The 20,754-nt window shown below is 43.6% G+C and overlaps 1 long non-coding RNA gene across 2 annotated transcripts in view; it reads left to right on the forward strand.

The window, feature by feature from the left end:
- The first annotated feature begins 437 nt into the window (after positions 1-437).
- LOC129656215 (uncharacterized) overlaps positions 438-20,754 on the forward strand; it is a 34,297-nt gene continuing 13,980 nt past the window's right edge. Inside the window, exons 1-4 of one of the 2 annotated variants that reach the window (XR_008716269.1) lie at positions 438-690; positions 6,017-6,098; positions 10,869-11,008; positions 14,966-15,237. This is a non-coding gene — a long non-coding RNA (uncharacterized LOC129656215). Of the gene's footprint in view, positions 691-6,016; positions 6,099-10,868; positions 11,009-14,965; positions 15,238-20,754 lie in introns of those variants that run through there. The other variant, XR_008716270.1, reaches the window with a different exon arrangement.

A 20,754-nucleotide genomic window follows, 5' to 3' on the forward strand; every position in this document is an offset into this window, starting at 1 on the left:
CCCATTATCCCTGCTCTTTACCACCCTGCTTTGCAAAAGAGATAGTGCATTAAAGACCCTCAGATGTTCCATGGCATTCTCAGGGGCATCACTGAGGCAAGAGAAGGTCCACCCTGGGTCACCGTGTTTGGATCTGAACTACTGCGATGGTGGATTAGCTCACCGACACAACCCAACTCTGGACTGTATGCTTTATAAGACTCTTCCAGACAGAGTAAACATCCCAGGACCATCTTTTTGTTCACACCTCATTTCCAAGGCACTTCAACCCATCAAACAATTTACTAGGCATTTATCATGTGCTGGGAACTGTGCCTAGAGCTGTAGAGAAGATGGAAGAAAAGTTTGGGCTTTCAAATTCCATCGACCCCATCTGGGGAGAAAGGATCTCTGTAGAAGGAAAGGTCAGTAAGGACACAGGTGTTTGGAATGAGCTATAGGAATGCTGAAATGGCGAGGCCACGGCCATCCCAGTGGTAGGTGAAGGCCTGATGGAGCTTGGGCTCACATCTCCCAAAGTGCCATGGGATGGATGGAGCTCCACTCCTCTACACGACTCCACTAAGTCAACTCTTGCCAACTCTTCTTCTTGGCCTTTGGTTTCTACTGCTAAAGGGACCCTGAATCATTTCTGGACAGTGTGGCCTTCTCCACAGTACTCTCTTACCCCCTGGAATCTGTCTTCTTTTGGTAGGTTCAGGTAAAGACTAAGAACTGGAAGAGAGGATGGGGAGCCTTGGGGGTGGAAGAAGGCTTGAAGAGCGGCAGCATGTGTTACCTGGCAGAGAGGCCTCCTTGACTGAGAAGTGGATTTCCCACATGGTAGTAAACGTGAGCTAATGTCTGTGCTAAGCTGGGTGCCTTTGAAAGAGAATGATTATGGTTGTTTTCCCTTCTTATTACACTCACTAATTTCCCCCCAAAATAACAAGTCCTGAAGGCTGATGTCTGCTGGGAAACTGGATCCTCAGGGACCATTTTCTGCATGTCAGTTCATTTGGAGTTTGTTTCCAGCTGCAGGGCATGCCAGGTAACCCTGCCCCTCCTGGTTCCCAGCGTTCCCCTGGGCACTGTGTGGGATCCTTTATAAGTCTGAGAAGCCCCCTCCTGCCTCAGGCCCCCAGGTTTGCACCCGGTTGGGTGGGTGCACGATGTCTTCTCTCCCTTGTGAACCCTGGAGAGCCCTGGCGGGGCTGAGTACAAACTGCTGAGTAGCTTGTTTTGGTTCATGGAGCCGACCCACCAGTCATCGGCTCCATGATTGATGCAGGGCCTGTGCTCTGGGTTAAGAAAAGCCAGGGTGTTTTCAAGGGAAAATTTTGGTCATAAGGCAAAGCCTAGCCAGATTTGAGATAAGTGTGAAAAATACATTACAAAAGGAAACCGACTCGAAGTTTCCTGACAAGGGAAACATTTAACCCCCTGTAGAAGGAGTTGGAGAAGCACTCAGGCAGAGATGCTGGGTCTCTGTGTGTTCACGTCCTCATTGGAGAGGAGGGCTGAGTGTGTCAGAGGCTGTGAGTCTGCAGTGTGTCTGTATATGTGTGTTACAGGGAGAGAGAGAGAGAGTGAGCAAGGAGCATTGGGGAAGGCAGGGGTATTAATCATGCTAAAAGCAATCTGGTCCCACGGGAATTTAAATATAAGGGTCCAACTAAAATCAATGGAAAGTTTTATGAGACAATTTTCTTCTTGCTGGCTCTGGTGATTGTTTGAACTCTCATCGAGCTTAGGACGGCTCTGGCTCAGAGCTCCTCCAATTCTCACACCTGTTCATGAGACAATGTGCATTTTCCACGTTAGCAGCCCTGAGCTGACTCATCTCTAAAGGCTGCCACGGAGGGGGCCCCGCCGGCTACCAAGTGCCTGGCTCTCTAGCTCTGACTGCAGCATCTCGCGAGAGGTCAGAAGATGCGTGAAGAGGGGAGGGGCAGAGGGGTGGGTGGCGAGCGACCTTGGTGCTGTCCAGATAATGCCGGAGACCGGCTAGAAGCACGCAGGCTTACGGGTCGCAGATAGCTTCAGAGGTTCTCTATTGATTTCCGAACATGGTCCAGACACCTCTGAGTGGCTGAATCCCGCTGACCTGTCGCATTCTCTTTCTCAGCGCAGCATCTTTCACGCCAGTCACAGTGATGTTTGTGCTACACCTGGACCACTCCTGGGACCGGCTATGCTTACATTATTCTTTGCTCCTGGGTATGCCATTTCCTCAGCCTAGAAAGCCTGCTGCTGCTGCTAAGTCGCTTCAGTCGTGTTCGACTCGGTGCGACCCCATAGAGGGCAGCCCACCAGGCTCTGCCGTCCCTGGAATTCTCCAGGCAAGAACACTGGAGTGGGTTGCCATTTCCTTCTCCAATGCATGAATGTGAAAAGTGAAAGTGAAGTCGCTCAGTCGTGCCTGACACTAGCGACCCTATGGACTGCAGCCCACCAGGCTCCTCGGTCCTACTGCTCCCCATTTCTCACCTTGATGTGGATCTTCTAATTTAAATAGGATTAATTATGAACTAGTTCAGATTTCCATCCAGAAAAGTACAGAAATTCTTTGCCAGAAACTCAGAGAGGTTGGCATTTGCAAAAGTTCTTTTCTTTTTCCTTGCCCTTACCCTGGAGGTAAGCACTGTGGTGAAGCTAGTATATAATCATTTCCAATGCAATTTTATTATATTTAAATGTATCCACAAATAATACATAACACTGTTTATGTGATTTTATATTTTGAATAATTGTATTAATCTGCCCATATCCACTGGGGAGCCATTTGACAGTACTTGGTAAGTAACACATACCAGTCATTCCACTAGTAATTGTCTATGGTAGGGAAAGAGCTCCAATGTGGTTGAGGCATGGATCAGGACAGTCAACCTAATAGTGCAAAATGGTAACAGCTTATTTGTCCCTTAGTAAATAAAAATATGCTGTGGTTTCATAAAATGAAATACTGTATGGTAGTTAAAATAGATAATCTCCAAATGCATTGTAATCATAAGGTGAGAGTAAAAAAATAGTCACATTGCAAAATGGTCTGCTCATCTTCCATGGCTAAATTAAAAATATAATCCTTCTCCTTAGTGAACTGTTCTCTAAAGAAAATCCCATCCAAATGAAATGAATTATACTTTCTACAGAAACTTATTTATAACTTTATTTGTTTCAGGGTTACTTCACACCTTTCCATCTCTATCACATGTACATTGTAAACATCTTAAATATATAAATCTGGTTTTAGTCACGGAGAAGGCAATGGCAAGCCACTCCAGTACTCTTGCCTAGAAAATCCCATGGATGGGGGAGCCTGGTGGGCTGCAGTCCAGGGGGTTGCTATGAGTTGGACGCGACTGAGCGACTTCACTTTTCACTTTCACACAATGGAGAAGGAAATGGCAACCCACTCCAGTGTTCTTGCCTGGAGAATTCCAGGGACGGCAGAGCCTGGTGGGCTGCCCTCTATGGGGTCGCACGTAGTCGAACACGACTGAAGCGACTTAGCAGCAGCAGCAGCAGGTCTTAGTCATGTTTATGTCCCCAGCGTCCCAGCCTGAGAGCTTGCTTGTAATTGGTAGCCAGTTGTTGTGCAGAGAGACAAATGCACGTGTATGTGTTTCTAAACACTTCCACACAGTTCATGACTTTCTTCTGCCTTGACATCTTTACCTCTACTTTCTATGAGGAAACTGACTGTAGTACATTGTATCACGTGACTTGCCTGTGGCCAATGAGGGCAGTGGTTGACAAGACTCTAGCTGTTGTCTCTTGCATTAAACCAGCCTGTGTTAGATTTTAAAAAAGTGGAATGATTTAAATTTTGTCACTTGCCTAATGTATTTGGGAGAGATGGTGGAAGACTTTCTTGGAGTCTTAGAGACAGAATGAGAAAACAGCCCAGAGAAGGGGAGTGATTTCAACTCAGCATAATTGAATAAATATGTTTGACTATTTGTACTGTGCCAAGTAATTGCTTGAGCTCACCCAGGTGGAACAGTTGGAGAAATCGCTGGGGAAGTGCCTAGTAGAACACTGGCAAAGAGTAGGTTTCAATAAAGATCAGTTCCCTTTCCTTCTTTAAGGACAGATTCGGGACTAGAACCCAGATCAACAGAACCCAAGTCCAGCATCTTTTCAACCCTATCGCAGTCTTCCAGAGGTGCAACCAGGAAAATGAATCTGTCAGGAGATCACCTCTGTAATACCCTTGCTGGAGAAAACGATACCACAGAATTTCTGACAGCTCTTTTGCTCCATCACTTCAGCCCCCATCTCATTTTATGCTCACATGGCCATTATTCTCTATTAGCATACTAATAAATGTTTATGAGATTATACTGTATAAACTATAAACTTTTACATATTATTAATTAACCTCGTATGTTGGATTGAGAGCTCTTGAACATTTACAGACTTGTCAAACAGGAGAGTGGTGTAGAGGGAACCATGTCTGCAAAACTGGTCCTGTCTGCTCTGTCTGGAGGAAGGCTTGCATTTTCACCTGTGTGTCTCTTAAGTGCCAGCCACAGACAGCACTGTACTGATATTTAAGAACAGCAGAGCTGATCTTGTCTCTTCCCAGATATGACCTTGAACAAGTTTTCTAACCTCTCAAAGGCCCAGTTTCTTTGTTTGCAAAATGAATGTAACAATACTGCCTGTCTATGAGGTGCTTGGCATATGTCAGGTACCCAGGAAAACAGAATAAAATCGAACCAATGCAGAACCAATGAGTGGACAGACCAGGGAATCATAGTTCTGTTTGTTTATGACACAAAGACCTATAATAGGTAATATTGAATGACCTACATTTCACTGTGGGAAGTGGTATGTTTTCATTGGAGGTGTATAAGGAAAAGCTATTTGCATGGGTGGAAATGTACACCATGTAAGGTTTCTTTTATTCTTACTATCCAGGGATGCTATGACTGTCACTTTTTTAGGGCCAGAGAGAAGGCAAAAGGGGGAGTGGTAGTCAAGGAGTCTTAGATTCTGGTTGTAACTTAGTCACTGACTAATTTTACATTTGTCTAAACTTGAGACACTTAGAAGCTCTCTCTATTCTTTTATGTTTAAACTTGTTACACAAATTCAGTGTGGTTAGAAGAGAGAATGAGAAAGCACTTTTTTTTAACCCGTTTAGTCTGTTTTACCTCCTATGGTGTTCAGAGAACATGCTAACAGCGTTCATCCCGGAACACTGCAGAGATGCCATAGGAAGAGCCCAGACCTGGGGTTCAGAGCCAGTCCAGGCTCTGTCACTGACAATCATGTAACTTAAATCTTTCTACCCTGTGCATCACAAGTAATTTTTATGTCTGATTTTATGTCTGTAAAATGAAGCTAGCAAATCTGCTATGCCAATATCATTAGATGTCCTGAAAATCAAATAAAAGCTGGACTTGATTTAGTGCTTCACAAACAGGAAAGGTCCTTGCATGGGTACCTTATGCTTAGTACACCTTGTCTTATTCAAATCCATTACATTCTCATTTTTCACCCAATCAGGCTTTGAGACTTTTAAGGACAAACCTGTCTTTTATATCTTTGAATTTGCCAGTGCCTAGCAAAGTGAATTTTTTGTTTCTATGCACATTTATGAAACCCCTATTATGGCTCAAGTCTAGTGGTAAATGTTGGGTTAAGACATGAAAAAGATATGGCTGCTCCCCATGAGAATCTGGCTTTTGAACACAGAAATGCACTACGGACATATCAGGGAATAAAGTTAAAGGATATGAGATTTACTCTTTAACGGGGAATCCTGTTTGTGAATGTTGCCTCTTCCAGGGTAGGAAAAGCTTCATCCCCTCTGTGTTCTCCTAGAGTTAAGAAATGGTGGGATCCAACTTCCAAGCTGTTTATAGTTACCGTTTTTTCCATTAAAAATTTTTAAAATTAGATGATAATTACTATACAATATTGTGATGGTTTTTATCATACATCAATATGAATTGGCCATAAGTATACATATGTCCCCTAACCCTTGAAACCCCCTCTCACCTCCCTCCTCTTGCCACCCCTCTAGGTTGTCACAAAGCACCGGCTTTGGGTTCCCTACCATCAAAGTTCTTACATCAAACTCCCACGGGCTATCTATTTCACATATGGTAATGTATATATTTCAATGTTATTCTGTCAAATCAAACAATATATATGGAATCTAGAAAGACATGTAACAACTGACTGGTTCAAAATTGGGATAGGAGTATGACAAGGATGTATATTGTTACCTGGCTTATTTAACTTATATACAGAGTACAATGGCACCCCACTCCAGTACTCTTGCCTGGAAAATACCATGGATGGAGGAGCCTGGTAGGCTGCAGTCCATGGGGTCGCGAAGAGTCGGGTACGACTGAGTGACCTCCCTTTCACTTTTCACTTCATGCATTGGAGAAGGAAATGGCAACCCACTCCAGTGTTCTTGCCTGGAGAATCCCAGTGACGGGGGAGCCTGGTGGGCTGCGGTCTATTGGGTCGCACAGAGTTGGACATGACTGAAGTGACTTGGCAGCAGCAACAGAGTACATCATGTGAAATGCTGGGCTGGATTAAGCATAAGCTGGAATTATGATTGCTGGGAGAAATATCAATAACCTCAGATACACAGATGACACCACCCTTATGGCAGAAAGCGAAGAAGAACTAAAGAGCCTCTTCATGAAGGTGAAAGAGGAGAGTGAAAAGGCTGGTTTAAAACTCAACATTCAAAAAACTAAGATCATGGCATCTGGTACCATCACTTTGTGGCAAATAGATGGGGAAACAATGGAAACAGTGAGAGACTTTATTTTCTTGGGCTTCAAAATCACTGCAGATGGTGACTGCAGCCATGAAATGAAAAGATGCTTGCTTCTTGGAAGAAAAGCTATGACAAACCTAGATAGTCTATTAAAAAGCAGAGACGTTACTTTGCCAACAGAGGCCTGTCTAGTCAAAGCTATGGTTTTTCTAGTAGTCATGTATGGATGTGAGAGTTGGACCATAAAGAAAGCTGAGCGCCAAAGAATTGATGCTTTTGAACTGTGGTGCTGGAGAAGGCTCTTCAGAGTCCCTTGAGCTGCAAGGAGATCCAGCCAGTCAGTCCTAAAGGAAATTAGTCCTGAATATTCATTGGAAGGACTGATGCTGAAGCTGAAGCTCCAATACTTTGGGCATATGATGAAAGGAGCTGATTCATTGGAAAAGACCCTGATGCTGAGAAAGATTGAGGGCCGGATGAGAAGGGAATGACAGAGGATGATACAGTTGGATGACATCACCAACTCAATGGACACAAGTTTGAGTCAGCTCCGGGAGATGGTGAAGGACAGGGAAGCCTGGTGTGCTGCAGTCCATGGGGTTGCAAAGAGACATGACTGAGTGACTGAACTGAACTGAGAAAGAGTACTGATGGTCACCTCTCTTGATGACCAGGCAGTTGTTGGTTTTGTTTCCCTGCCGTTGAACGCTCTCCCATGGAGGGCACAATGGAAACACAATCTTGGGGGCCACTGACAAGGAGGCTGGATGCAAAAGATTGGTGAAATGATCTAAAGCTTATAGAGATGGGTAAGTCCCCACGGGCTGGAAGGTACTTTCCAAGGAGGAAGAGGATGCCTCTTATAAATACAATTACTGACTGTAATTGTATTATAAATACAAATATTGATTACTGTCAGATTCTTTTATCTTATTCTTGCCCATTAGGCTCTCTTGTTGCTAGAAGCGCTCTCTTGCCCTCTGCTTTCTATTCCCAGTAGAAGAGCCTCTTAAATGAGCCGTGTGGAAACCTGGTGATTCCTGAATAGCTCATAGGTGTTATGAGAACATTTGGAAGAATACTTCAAAGCTTAACAATAAATAACCATTTTTCCGATTATGACATAAGTGGAAAGAAGGGCCACGTCTCTTTAGTATTCCATCTCTGAACGGTGGTGGCAACAGCAAGGTTGGTTCATCTCTATACAGCTGCTTAGCAACCAGAGGCCTTGAGTGGGGACACTTTTGTTTTGGAAGAACTTTCTCTCCCTCATTTTCAGTTCTGAACATTTGGATGCCTCCACCGGTAGAATCCCCGGTGTGGGCATAAATCAATATATGAATTCCATCTTCTGGCTGCAGGGAAGGGCATATAATCCAGTTCAGATCAATGAGAGAAGCTTATGAAGAACCTAGGAGAGACAGAGTTAGGTGGTATGATGTGTGTCTGAAGCTGCTGGCAGTAGAGAAGGGGACTGCAATGTGAGCCTGTGCATGGAGCCATCATGGGAGTAGCAGAGCCAAGATTTTTGGGTCCGGGTGACCTCATCTGAGCCTGAGTCAAACTGTCTGAAGCCAAATCTGCTCAAAGACTTTCCAGGACGTCCGTTTTTCTAGCTTGAGTCAATTTAGGTTAGCTTTTCTGCATCCAGAATATTCCTAATACAGTACAGTATGTGATGATTTACTGCACTTTTGAGACTTATTTGGCTAAACAGTAATATATTGAATTATTATAGTTTAATTATCATGCAGGGTTACGAGATAAGCTTTATGATCTTGTTTTATTATTAAAGAAACTGAGTCACAGAGAGAACAAGTGACTAACCTGAAGGAACACAGCTGGCAAGTGATTGGGATGGGATAAGAACATGGATTTCTGATCACAGTAATTGCAAAGACATATTTTTCCTAAACCAGACACTTATGGAAAGCAAATAGAAAATGAACACAAAGGGAACCACAGGTAATGCCTGTTACCACAGTATATTATTTGCTGGGAAGTTTCATCCAAAAATACAAGGGAAATTGGGGATGATATGTACACACTGCTATATTTAAAATTGATAACCAACAGGGGCCTACTGTACGGCACAGGGAACTCTGCTCAATATTCTGTAATACCCTAAATGGGAAAATAACTTGAAAAAGAATAAATACAGGTACATGTATATCTGAATCACTTTGCTGTCCACCTGAAACCGATACAACATTGTTTATCAACTATACTCCATTATAAAATAAAAATAAAAGAACCCAAATACAAGGTTCCATCCAAAATTAAAGAACCCTCAGCTACCTTTCCTAGGTCCATTGCTTTGGCCCACCAGGGCTTAATCATTTCTTACGCAGTTTATGCCAGTACTTACTGGGTGGTCTTTCTGCCCCCAGTTTCATTCCCTTACTATCCATTCTCCATTCTATGATGGAGCCACTTTTCTAGATGGAAATCAGATTATAGCCTTGCTGCTTACAACCCTTCGTTAGCTCCCATTAGCTTCATTAACTTTTAGAATAAAACACAAATTCATCTTTGCACACAAGATATTTCATGATCTGGCTCCTCTGTATCTCTTTAGCTTCGTCTATCCCATTCCTATAGGCATAATGAAGTGACCGACACTTCTGCAAATGCTCATTCATTACTCTGCCTTCTCTGCCATTCTTGCTGTGTGAAACCTGCATCCTTTTTTCCTTTCTTTTTGCTTGGCATATCCCTCGTTATACTTAAAATCACCTTTATGCTCCAGAGTGCTTTCCTCTGGGAAGGCTTTTGTGATCCATTAGATGGATTTGCATGTTTCTTCTTGGCGACCCCTCTGCACCCTGCCCTTATGTCCCTCATCACACTCCTCACACTATATGGTGACTGTATTACATGCCCTGTCTCCTCTAGACTGTGGGAAACAATTGTGCCCTTTTCATTTTACATCAGTAGGGCTAGCAGACTTCCTGGCACATGTTGTGTGTGTGTGTGTGTGTGTGTGTGTATTTCAAGAAGGAAAGAAGAAAAGAAAAGAGGGAGGAAATATACAGGCATCATATACTGATGATACACATTTTGTTTTATTAAATTCAGATAGTGCTTCATGGCTTTCACATTTGAATCAGTTGCTTTGTTTTGTTTTGTTGTACGAATTTTTAAAGAGAAAAGCTTTATGGTCGTTGCAAGCTAGATAAACAATATTTATGTTCCTCTAATCTTAAAACACTTAGAAAATTTTGCATGATGAGGTGGAAGAGAAGGATGCTGAGGCTTTTGTGGAGGGTGAGAGAGAAAGCAGAGATTAGGAAGCTAAGAGTTGGGGTCTCCTGGCTCCATGGCTTGCTGAAGCCCTTGGCAAGATGAAAATGATTTCTGTTAGGGATCTCAGAATTATTAACTTCAGTCTCTTTGGACAGAAGCATTTCCCTCCCAAACATGTCAAGCTTGGGGCCTTCTGCTTACTGAATCTAATGGTAAAGAATCTTATCTCCAATGACTTTGCCATAAGTTTGCCCCTGAAAACTTTCAGGGGGAATGGCTTGACTTTTTTCCTTGGGTTTATGCATATCCTTCTAATTATGTTGCTTACCTGCTGTTTCCTGTGAGTATTAAAGTGTGCACATGCTGAGCAGGAATTTTCCATGTCAGGTCTATTATTCTATGAGACTGAGCCTTAACCACTGACCCCTACCTTTTCATAGAAAGTTAAGCTTCTATCTCTGATTCAAGAAATTTATGCATCACAAGAGGCCCCATACACTGGCTCAAAAATGTGAAAGGAGCTTTTGGCAGATTGATTTCTGTTTGGAGTACCTCAGTGAATCATCCTCTATTCAGCCATCCATCCAATAACCATTTTCTGAAATCCCATATTGTTCCATTTACTTCTATAGGAGCATGGGGAGAGATACCTAAACCAGAGTGGGAATGGGTGGGAAGTAGGGGCAGGAAAGACTTCCTGAAGGAGAAAGTAGATGCCTAAGAAGAATGGAGTTAGCTCCTTGGCTAGGTTGGTGGCTGGGATGGGGGAATGCTATTTCAGAAAGATAGAGCACTGTGGGCAGGTTGCAGAGACCTAGGAGAGTATGATGAGATTCAGGAACTGCAAGCAAGAGGAACAAATACTTACTGAACACCTTTCTCTTGACAGGTGCTCTACCTGGGTCTTCAGGAATGAGTTTTGCCACACAACCTCTATGCATGCATGCTGAGTAGCTTCAGTTGTGTCCAGCTCTTTGTGATCCCATGGACTATAGCCTGTCACACTCCTCTGTCCATGGAATCCTTCAGGTAAGAATGCTGGAGTGGGTGCCATGCCCTCCTCCAGGGGATCTTCCTGACCCAGGGAATTGAACCTGCATCTCTTATGCCTCCTGTCTCTACCTTATTGTCAGGTGGATTCTTTACCACTAGCACCACCTGGGAAGCCTGCACAACTACTATAGTGAAAACCTAGTGCTTTTGCTGTGATATTTATTATTACTCTTTATGGAACATTTAATAACTAAGTTAGATGTAATGGCAGAGGCAATGGAGAAGCATAGAAGAGGGACTACATTTTATTTATTGTCTACTATGTGCCAGAAACATTATATTCAAATACTCTGTGATGTTTCATGCACTGTGGTAGGAACAATTCCCATTAGAAATAAAAGATGAAGAAGTCTTTCGAGAAGACACCCAAATATACATTGCCAGCTTTTGGAACTAAAAAAATCCACAATCTTTCCACTATGTCATCCTGTGGATCACCAATAAAGGTCTTTTATTTGACTAATGGCTCTCAGGATTAGGCTTTCTCCTTTTCCCCATACAGAGCTGGAAACAGCTTCATCATGTAAGCGATGGATACAGAGAGTTCTTTCTGGGAAAGGGCCCTTAGAAAGGGAGCCCGGATAGAAAGTGAATGTCAGCGAAAGCCACGTCAGTTTGGTGCTTTGGGCCAACTTTAACCATGTTTCAAGACCCAGCTTAAATCCCCTCTCCTTTGATAAGCTCCCCAATGACTCTACACGCTTCTATCTCTGTCTCATTCTCTCTTCTCAACTATTGATCCCTTGCACTGATATTTCACTCTGGTCTTGTAATTCATCTTTGTATTAGGTTGGCCAAAAAGTTCATTCTGGTTTTTCCATAGCATCTTACAGAAAAATTCAAATGAGCTTTACAGCCAATCCAATATATGCATGTCATCCCTTGCCCCCAATTAGATTTATAAGCACCTTAAAGGCAGAGACTGTCATAAACATACTTTAAATCCTCCCTTCCTCTCCAATATCTAGCACAATGCTGAATAGTAAAGGCTTAGTAAATATTTTTTTAAAGTTTCATATAAAAGGCCACTGCAAGAATTTCTGAACCAAAAATATGCTAGAAATCTATTAACTTGGTTTGAAGGCCAGGTGTGTTCTATTTATGACCTATGGTAGAGTTCAATACTGCCACAATAATTTGAAGCAAGTCACGTCAAAAGGCAGCATGTGTTCCTATTGCCTTGATCTGGACTAGTCTTGTGATTTGTTTGGACTATTTGAATGTGGTGGGAGGGATGATGTGTGAGTTCTGAGCCCAGGTTTCAAGAGCCCAGTAGAGCCCAGCAGGACTGTCCAGCTGAAACCAGCCCAAATTGCAAACCTGCAGACTTGTGAGTTAAATGAGCACTTGTTATTATGAAGCATTAAGTTTCTGGGAGACTTGTTAGACAGCAAAGGCTAACTGATACATAATCTTGAATTATTGTGGCAAGCTCATGAGGTACATGCTATCATCATCCCCACTTTATGGAGTAGGAAGCAAGGCTTCAGGTCAAGAGCTGCCTAAGGGACAGAGATCTCTCTGACTTGAAATTCTGTGATTTTTTCTTTTACATGATGCTGTTTCTGTTCTTTAATCTGCTAGGGTTTTACCTTGGGCTGTGGCCTGACCTGCTGAGTGCTCATGAGAAGACTTTTTAGGACTTTAGTAGTAACCAGGGAAAGCTTTCTATTATAGAGGATTGGGAGCCATAGCCATGTGATGAATAATCATAATTGGAGTCTTTAAGACCTGTCATAGGGACTTCCCCGGTGGTCCTGTGGTTAAGACTTCGAGCTTCCACTGCAGGGGGCACGAGTTAGTATCTTTTAGCAAATGTTACGTGGGTGGGGAACACATTAGAAGGCACACATCTTAGCAAGAACTGGCCTATCTGATGGGAGGGAGACAAAAGGGTGTTTATTGGCAGATGTCAAGAAAGGTTCAGACCATGGACCTTGGGTTATCTACAATGGTTGAAGGAACAGGTAAGGCAGAACTTGAGGACTTTTGGATCCCTGCATTCAGACTGAAACAACTAAATAAAGAGGAATATGAAAACAACAACGACTACTAAATTCATAGATCCTCTCTTAGGTGTCAGAGTCTCTGCAAGGTCTCTGTCTCTAATCCCTACTCCTGTCCTAGGAGAGGCTGAAAGAGATTAAATAGATCACATAGCTTGTAAGTGATTGAACTGGTAGTAAAACACAGATGTGTCTAACTCCACAAGGAAATAACAACAGAAATAAATGCCTCCTTCAGAATATTGTCTGTTCTGTAATATGTTCTACCTAACTTCCAACAAACTGAATGGGTATCTATATGCCCTTGATGGCAAAATTCTTTGGATGTCTTAGAGAACATCTATATATGTCAGAAAATGCATGACTTGCCCCGTCTTGGACATAGAGACGTGGTTCCTTCAGTGGGACAAGATCAAGTCTCTCATACCTCCTCTGCAGTATGCTTTATAATAAGGTTATCTGGCTTAGCAAAAGTTCTGAAAATGGCTCTTCTGGAGAGAATTCTCTCTTCTGCTTTTGCAACAGGGTGAGAATGACCTTCAAGCAGAGGTCTTCAGAGGCCGTCAGGAGGTGGTTTCTTCAAGACTAACCCACACTACATCCCTTTCATGTATCCAGCAGTCTGCACTGTGTATGCATCTGTCTTGTTGAATTGAGCAGCACAGCAATTCTCAGGGATCCACAGGGCAGCTCAGGATTCTCATTTTATAAACGGAGAAGACTGAGACTCAGAAGAACTTACTTGATATGCTCAAGGTCACAGGGTTAATTTGTGGTTGAGCTGGGACTGGATCTGGTCTATTTGCCTCCTATTACCATGATTTTGAGCTATTCAGCTAAATCAACTGAATCACCACTAAAGCACTTACTAGGCACAAGGCACAGGGAACGTGGAGAGGCTCTGGTCTAGGTCTCTGGATACAGAGACAGCAAAGGCCTGACCAGCACTCGCTGTAGACCAGACCCTGCTCTGAATGCTTTACTTAGAGTAACTAATATAATTCTCATAGCAACCTTATGAGGAAGTACAGTTATTGTCCTCCTGTTATACATTGGGAAATGGAGGCGAGAAGCAGTTAAATAGAGCTGGGGTTCAGATGCGGGCAGGCTTGGTCAGGGATCCTTTCCTAACCACTACACACACTGCCTCAGGGAGGCTCCTGGGGATGGGAGAGAGATGCTAAACAACAAAGATAGCTATTAATGCCTCCAGACAGCAGGTCTTTACTGCTTGGGTTCAAATACTTGCCCCAGCATTTAAAGCTGTTTGACTTTGGTCAAGTTACTTTTTTTGTATCAGTTTTTTATCTGCAAAATGGGTTATTACTTATCTCAGAGTTAGAGAGCTGTGTGTGTGTGTGTGTGGGGTGCTTCCCAGGTGGCACCAGTGGTAAAGAACCTGCCTGCCAATGCAGCAGATATACGAGATGCGGGTTCTATCCCTGGGTTGGGAAGATCCCCTAAAGGAGGGCATGGCAGCCCACTCCAGTATTCTTGCTTGGAGAATCCCATGGACAGAGGAGCCTGTGTCTGTCAGAGTCAGACGTGAACTGAAGCGACTTAGAGTGCACGTGTGTGTGTGTGTGTACCTTAGAAGTAACCACCCGGGGTCCTGCAGTTAGTTTGATCTGACTGTATCATTGTTACAAGGGGATCAGAACATGGACTGATTTCCAGATGCTCAGCACAGACAAGTGTTACAAAGTCTCACAGGGAGAGAATTTATGTCCCATGGGAACGATCAGGAAAGGCTTTAGTGGAGAGTGAGAAGATGTCCATCAGGTAGAATTGTAGAATCGGGGGTTGAAGTATCCATAGAACCCAGTGGTGTTTTTTCGTAGAAGACATCTGGGACCATGGCAGAGAGATGACCTCTCCCTGTTTCTCAAGCTAGACTTTGACTAGAACCCAGTCTCCTCTCTTCTAGATCTTTCATTTTACTATTCTGCCTCCAAACAATGCCTGACTGAATCATAGTTAAATTAGAGACTGTGATTCCTCTGTCCATACTGATGCTGTCTCTTGTGGTACCAAGTCCAGTCTGAGTTTCGTCAGACCAAAGCCAGTGTGATGCCTTTTCTCTCATCACTTTGGGAGCAATGCAACTGAGCAATAAGCGTGACAGTGATGGAAAGGACCTTTCGCGGAAACAAGTGACATAATCCATAAGCAGTCTCTGGATAAAAACAACGAACTTTTATTAAGCACCTACTATATCAGGTAAATTTTCTCATTAATCAACACAGTAAGTACTCATTCAGTTCTTTATCTTCCTTTATATAAGTAGAAAAGCTAAAGGCTTAGTTTTATACTCAGTAGCTTGGTCCAGGTTGCAACAGTAAAAAAACTGATTGAATCAGGATTTAAACAATGGTCTGTTAGGCCCCAAAGCCCATGTTCTAACCCCGGGAAAGAAAATTGGTTGCATCTTGTTTGATGATAAAGAGTACCTGCCTGGAGCACTACTGGAGAAAATATTGAGGAAAAGTCTTAAATCTGTTGGCAAGAACACAGTGGCCGGTTAGCGATATCTGCTGTGGGTGAGCGAATGGGGCTGGCGGCATGACAAGTGCATTGACGGCCCTGCTAACACCAGCCTGTGCTGCCTCTCTATAGCTCTAAAGTCCAGATTCAGGCTGTCATTGGGAGGACTCAGTCCTTTCAGAAAGGCAGAGCAGCATCTTCAGTTGCTTTATTCTTCTATCCATCCATCCTTCCATCTATCCATCCACACATCTGTTCATCCAATATTCACCCATCATCCATTCAGCTACCCATCCATCCATCCTCTATCCATGTCTTTGTCTGTCCATCCATCCCTCCATCCAGAAAAGCTTTAGGCAGAGTGTGCTCTGTGTAAGGCACTGTGCTCTATAATATGGATCTAGGGAGACACATAAGTCTCCTGGCCTCGTAGAATTGAGTGGGACCTCCTTGAAGGGTACTCTTGGGAAAGCATTAGGGAGAAGAGTGATGAGATGGTTTATGCAGAGACTGAACGTTTGGGGAGACCACGAAAAAGAGAATCAGGTGGGTTGCTTTCCCACCCTTGCTTTCTATGGCTGCAGAGAAGTGCCCAGCTGGCCAGCTGGCCACTGGCACAGACTGCCTCTTTGTGTGAAAACCAGTGAAATCACATATGTGCTGCTCCCAGATGTGGCCCCGGCACCAGTGCTTTCCAAGTGGGAGGTTCTGTCATGGTGTCACCTGCCAAATCTTGTCCAGAGAACTGAGGCCACTTGGCCAGCTGATCAGGGCTCTGCGCCTGTGAGCAGAACTGTCTCACCCTTTGCAGAGACGATCAGGCTGGGGGGAGTCCAGAAGAGCCGGAGCTTGGTGTGTGTGTGTGTGTGTGTGTGTGTGTGTGTGTGTGTTTAAGCTGCATTGAAGCCCTCTCTCCCTGTTCTCTTTACCTGTGATGTTTCACTAGGTGGGAGACAAAGGGGCTTTGTGTGTTCTTCAAAGTACTCTGTGCTGACTGTGGTACACATCCAGGAAAAACCCAGCCCAAAGCCATGACATTGCCCCTGGTTCAAACCCCAAATGCAACTTACACTGGTTAGAAATGACAAAGGATAGGTGGCAGGACCCAGAGGAAAAACAGTGAAACCCAAAGGACCTTAACCTTAAACAGATTTGAGCGCAACGATTTGATTTTTCAGGTGAGACCTTTAAGAAAACCTTCATCACAGTCTTCCTATCTGCACATACAGGAAAGTCAGTAGAGTGTATATTTCATTGTCTGCCCGGCAAAGGTAAGGTCCCCTTTAAATTTTCTTTGAAGATTACTGTTGTTTTTAATCTTTAGGATGTGTGTAGGGGAGAGGCACAGAGAGGCAGCGTGTCAGATGTTTTTCTTTCTTTTTTTAAGGCTCACCTGCTCTTAAGAGCGAATTGCATTTTGTCAGTGGCAGAAGAATGCCTTGGCGTTCGGGCTAGTGTTTTGGGTGTAATTGAATTGCTGGGTGCTTTAAACATTGCAGGGTTTTAAGCCGAGAAATAATTTAATGATGTGGCCTTTAGGATTGTTAATTAGCACTGTCTGTATGAACATGTAACAATAACACCACCTACCGTAAAAGCAATGTTCTACACTTCAGAACACTCATTTCTTTCGGGCTTCCTGCAGAGAAGCAGTCATTAACTCTTTTTTTGACAAACACTTTTAGACATGCTCTGCAGGGCCATAAATTCACCCCTCAGGCCTATCTCTACATTTATCCACGGGGCAAGCTGGCAAACGGGGAAGCTTGGAGAACGATGAGCCCAGCCCTCCACCATGGCACCGACTGAGGAGGAGGTTGTGGTGTTTTCTGTGCTGAACTCCTGAGACACTGTCACTCGAGAACCCAGGGAGAGATTCAGGTGAGAACGTGGGGAAATCAGAACCCCTGTGCTCTGTTAGTAGGAATGAAAAATGGTGCAGTTGCTATGGAAAACAGTATAGAGGCTCCTTGAAGAGTAAAAAAAAAAAAAAATTGGACCTACCATATGATCCAGGAATCCTGCTTCTGGGTATTTATCCAAAAAGATTGAAATCAGGATTTGAAAGAGAGAGAGTAACACTCCCATGCTCACTGCAGCCTTATTCCCAACAGCCAAGATATAGAAGCAACCTGAGTGTCCCCTGACAGACAGATGCCTAATGAAGATGTGGCTTATACCCACAATGGAATACTATTCAGCTTTAAAAAAGAAGGAAATTCTGCCATATGTGATAACATTGAGGAAACCTGGGGGCATTACACTAAAATGACCTAAGGCACTCACAGAAAGATAAATATTACGGGATTCCACTTACATGAGGTATCTAAAACTGTCACATTCCTGGAATCAAAGAGCAGCATGGTGGTTGCCAGGGACTGGGGGAAGGGGAGAAAACAAATTTACTAATCAGAGGGTATCAAGCTTCGGTTAAGTAAGATAAGTAAGTTCTAGAGATCTGCTGTACAACATTGTACCGTAGTCAATAATACTGTGTTTTTACACTTAAAAGTTTGTTAAGAGGGTAGACCCTCAAGTTGTGTTCTTGCCTCAAGTAGAAAAAATGTCAGGAAATCAGGTCATGGGAGGAGAGGTTGTTGGCTTGCCCCCTGCCCACTCTGCTGGAGGAAACCTTCAGTGGCTGATCCCTCTAGCAGAGTTCAGGGGGGTTGGAAGCGCCATGAGTCTGGAAGGAGTCCATGTATGCAGCGAAGAGTGGGAGGCTGATGACGATGGGTGGAGGAGTAAGGGCTTCCCATGCTTTCTTCCATCCACCTGCTAATGGCCCAGTGCTTTTTCCATCTTCTCCTCTTAAGTCACAAGTGTCTTTCTCTTCTGAAGACCTGTCTCTTCTTCAGCAAAACACTCGGCAGCACTTGGGCATCTAAACACTAGACTGTGCCTTGTCTTCTATTCAGCCAGATTGTCCCATGACCTTGTGTCCAGGCCTGGCCATCTCCTGTGAGAATTCCATCTTGGAAACCTCAAGTTCTGGTAGCTTCTCTGCCCACCATCTCCTTTTCTTTCAGCTCTCTCACTCCTTCACTCTTGCAGACTCATCTGGCCGTTAGTCCAGAGATAGCCACTACCTGGCTTGGCTGTTGCCACTCTTTCTGTGCCCTTAGAGGACATTCCTGATTGACGGTGCCATCCTGTCCTGTGGAGCACAGAGGTAACTTTGGAATCCAGGATTCTATCATTTGGAGTTGACGTCTCAGATGAAATCTATTTGATATCCAGCTCCAACAGCTTGACCCTTTTTCTTTCAGTCTATGAGGCCAGACCCTGTGGTCGGTCATCTGAGCTTTACAGAGCATCCCTGGTTCCCTTGCACACGCCCTTGCCGTGTCCAGTGAAGAGTTCCCTCCACTCTTACACTCAGACTGCTCAGTGCTGTTGGAGTGTTCTGGGTTCCTATGTGGATTTATGCCACAAAGCACTTACGCTTCATCTTTCACCTTCAGAACTGCCGTTTCTTTTTTTCCCCTCTTTTTTCTTTTCTTTCTTTTTTTTGATGTGAACCATTTTTAAAGTCTTTACTGACTTTGTTACAGTATTGCTTGTGTTTTCTGTTTTGATTTTTTGGCTATGAGGCATGTGGGATCTTACCTCCCCAATCAGTGATCGAACCTGTACCACCTACATTGCAAGGCAAAGTCTTAACCACTGGATTGTCAGCGAAGTCCCTAGAGCTGCCTTTTTCTTTTTCTCCTTTTTGGCTGTGCTGTGTCTTTGTTGCTGCCCGAGGACTGTCTCTAGTAGCAGCAAGCAGGCTTCTTGTTTTGATGGCTTCTTATGCTGGGGAGTGTGGGCTCTAGGCATGCTTCAGTAGTTGTGGCTGGCATGTGGCATGTGGAATCTTCTAGGACCAGGAATCTAACCTGTGTCCCCTGCATTGGCAGGTGAATGCTTAACCACTTGACCACCAGGAAAATTTTGCTTGTTCTTTCTTAGTATCTTCTCGCATTTTCAAAGCAGACTCCCAGATCAGAACCTGCTGGTCCAGTCTCCTCAGCACTGGGACACTGGCAGAGGCCCCCCCAGCCTCCACCCTCAGCTTCCACCTTCAGCCTCCTTCCCTGCTTCCTGTGTACAGCCTCCCCTCTCTCTGCAGCTCTCCCTTGAGAGACTTTGTCATCACCCTAGAGCCTAGAGTGCTGTGTCTTCCTTCTTCTTTCTTCTGAGATATTTACTTTTCTTTCACACCCAATGAACGCTCATTTACTTGGTAAAACCTTCCTTCCCTAACTATCTCCCACCACAAGCCAGTGTAGAAGTTGCCTCATCTTTCTCACCACATCTCCTCTGGACTGGCAAGTGTTTACCAAGGTATTTATGGCAGGGAACCGGCATCTCTCTCCTTTCTCATTTGATCTTCATCCCAGGCCTTCATAACATCTAGAAAGTGGCAAGAATTCAAGCTATGTTTGTTGAGTAAATGACCAAATGAATGAATTAGGAAATTGAAGCAGAGAATAGATTTTGTCCAGCTCCCAAAGCTGGTCATCCCCTCATCCTTCCTGTTAAAGTTCTTTATCTGCACTTCTCTTTTTCAATGACATTTATCATTTTTAAATGTCTGTCTATGGACAGTTATCTATGTACAAGTTTTATCATGGCTCCCACACAGCAGGTTCCCTGAGGCAGTTATCTTAGATCAAAATCAACTACATGTCTCCCCAAACAGCCAGTCTAGTATATCCCACATGCTGTTTTCTTAATATTCTTTCAATGAATAATTCTTAAATTGTCCTTATGTTACTTTGCTCAGAATAAAAACTCAACACGTTTATTGAATTAAATTGAATTTAACCCTCTGTCACACGTATGCCTAATATCTAGAAAGGCCTAAAAATGGATTGAATTATAAAGTTCATGAGGGCAGAGATGATGTTCTGTCTTATTTAATGTTGTTCCTACTAGAAGGGTGAACAAATGGCAGGCACTAAATAAATATCTATTGATGAAATGGTGAACATCTCCTATTTTACCCTTAGGAAGAGAGCAAACTGAAGTAGCCAAGAGTAATTCTAGGACCACTTTGTGTGAAGACCCCCAGAATGGATGGCATTTTTTCTCTGAATATAATTAACCAACCCAAAGTCAGGAATGGCAGTTGTCCTAAGCCCCTTACTGCCTTCCCTGGCTTGATGAATAAGCTTCCTTTTGATTTATACTAGAGTTAGGGATGTACCTTTTTTTAAAAAATTATTTATTTATTTTCACTGTGCT

Source organism: Bubalus kerabau, chromosome 6, assembly GCF_029407905.1.
Source record: "Bubalus kerabau isolate K-KA32 ecotype Philippines breed swamp buffalo chromosome 6, PCC_UOA_SB_1v2, whole genome shotgun sequence".
NCBI lineage: Eukaryota > Metazoa > Chordata > Mammalia > Artiodactyla > Bovidae > Bubalus > Bubalus kerabau.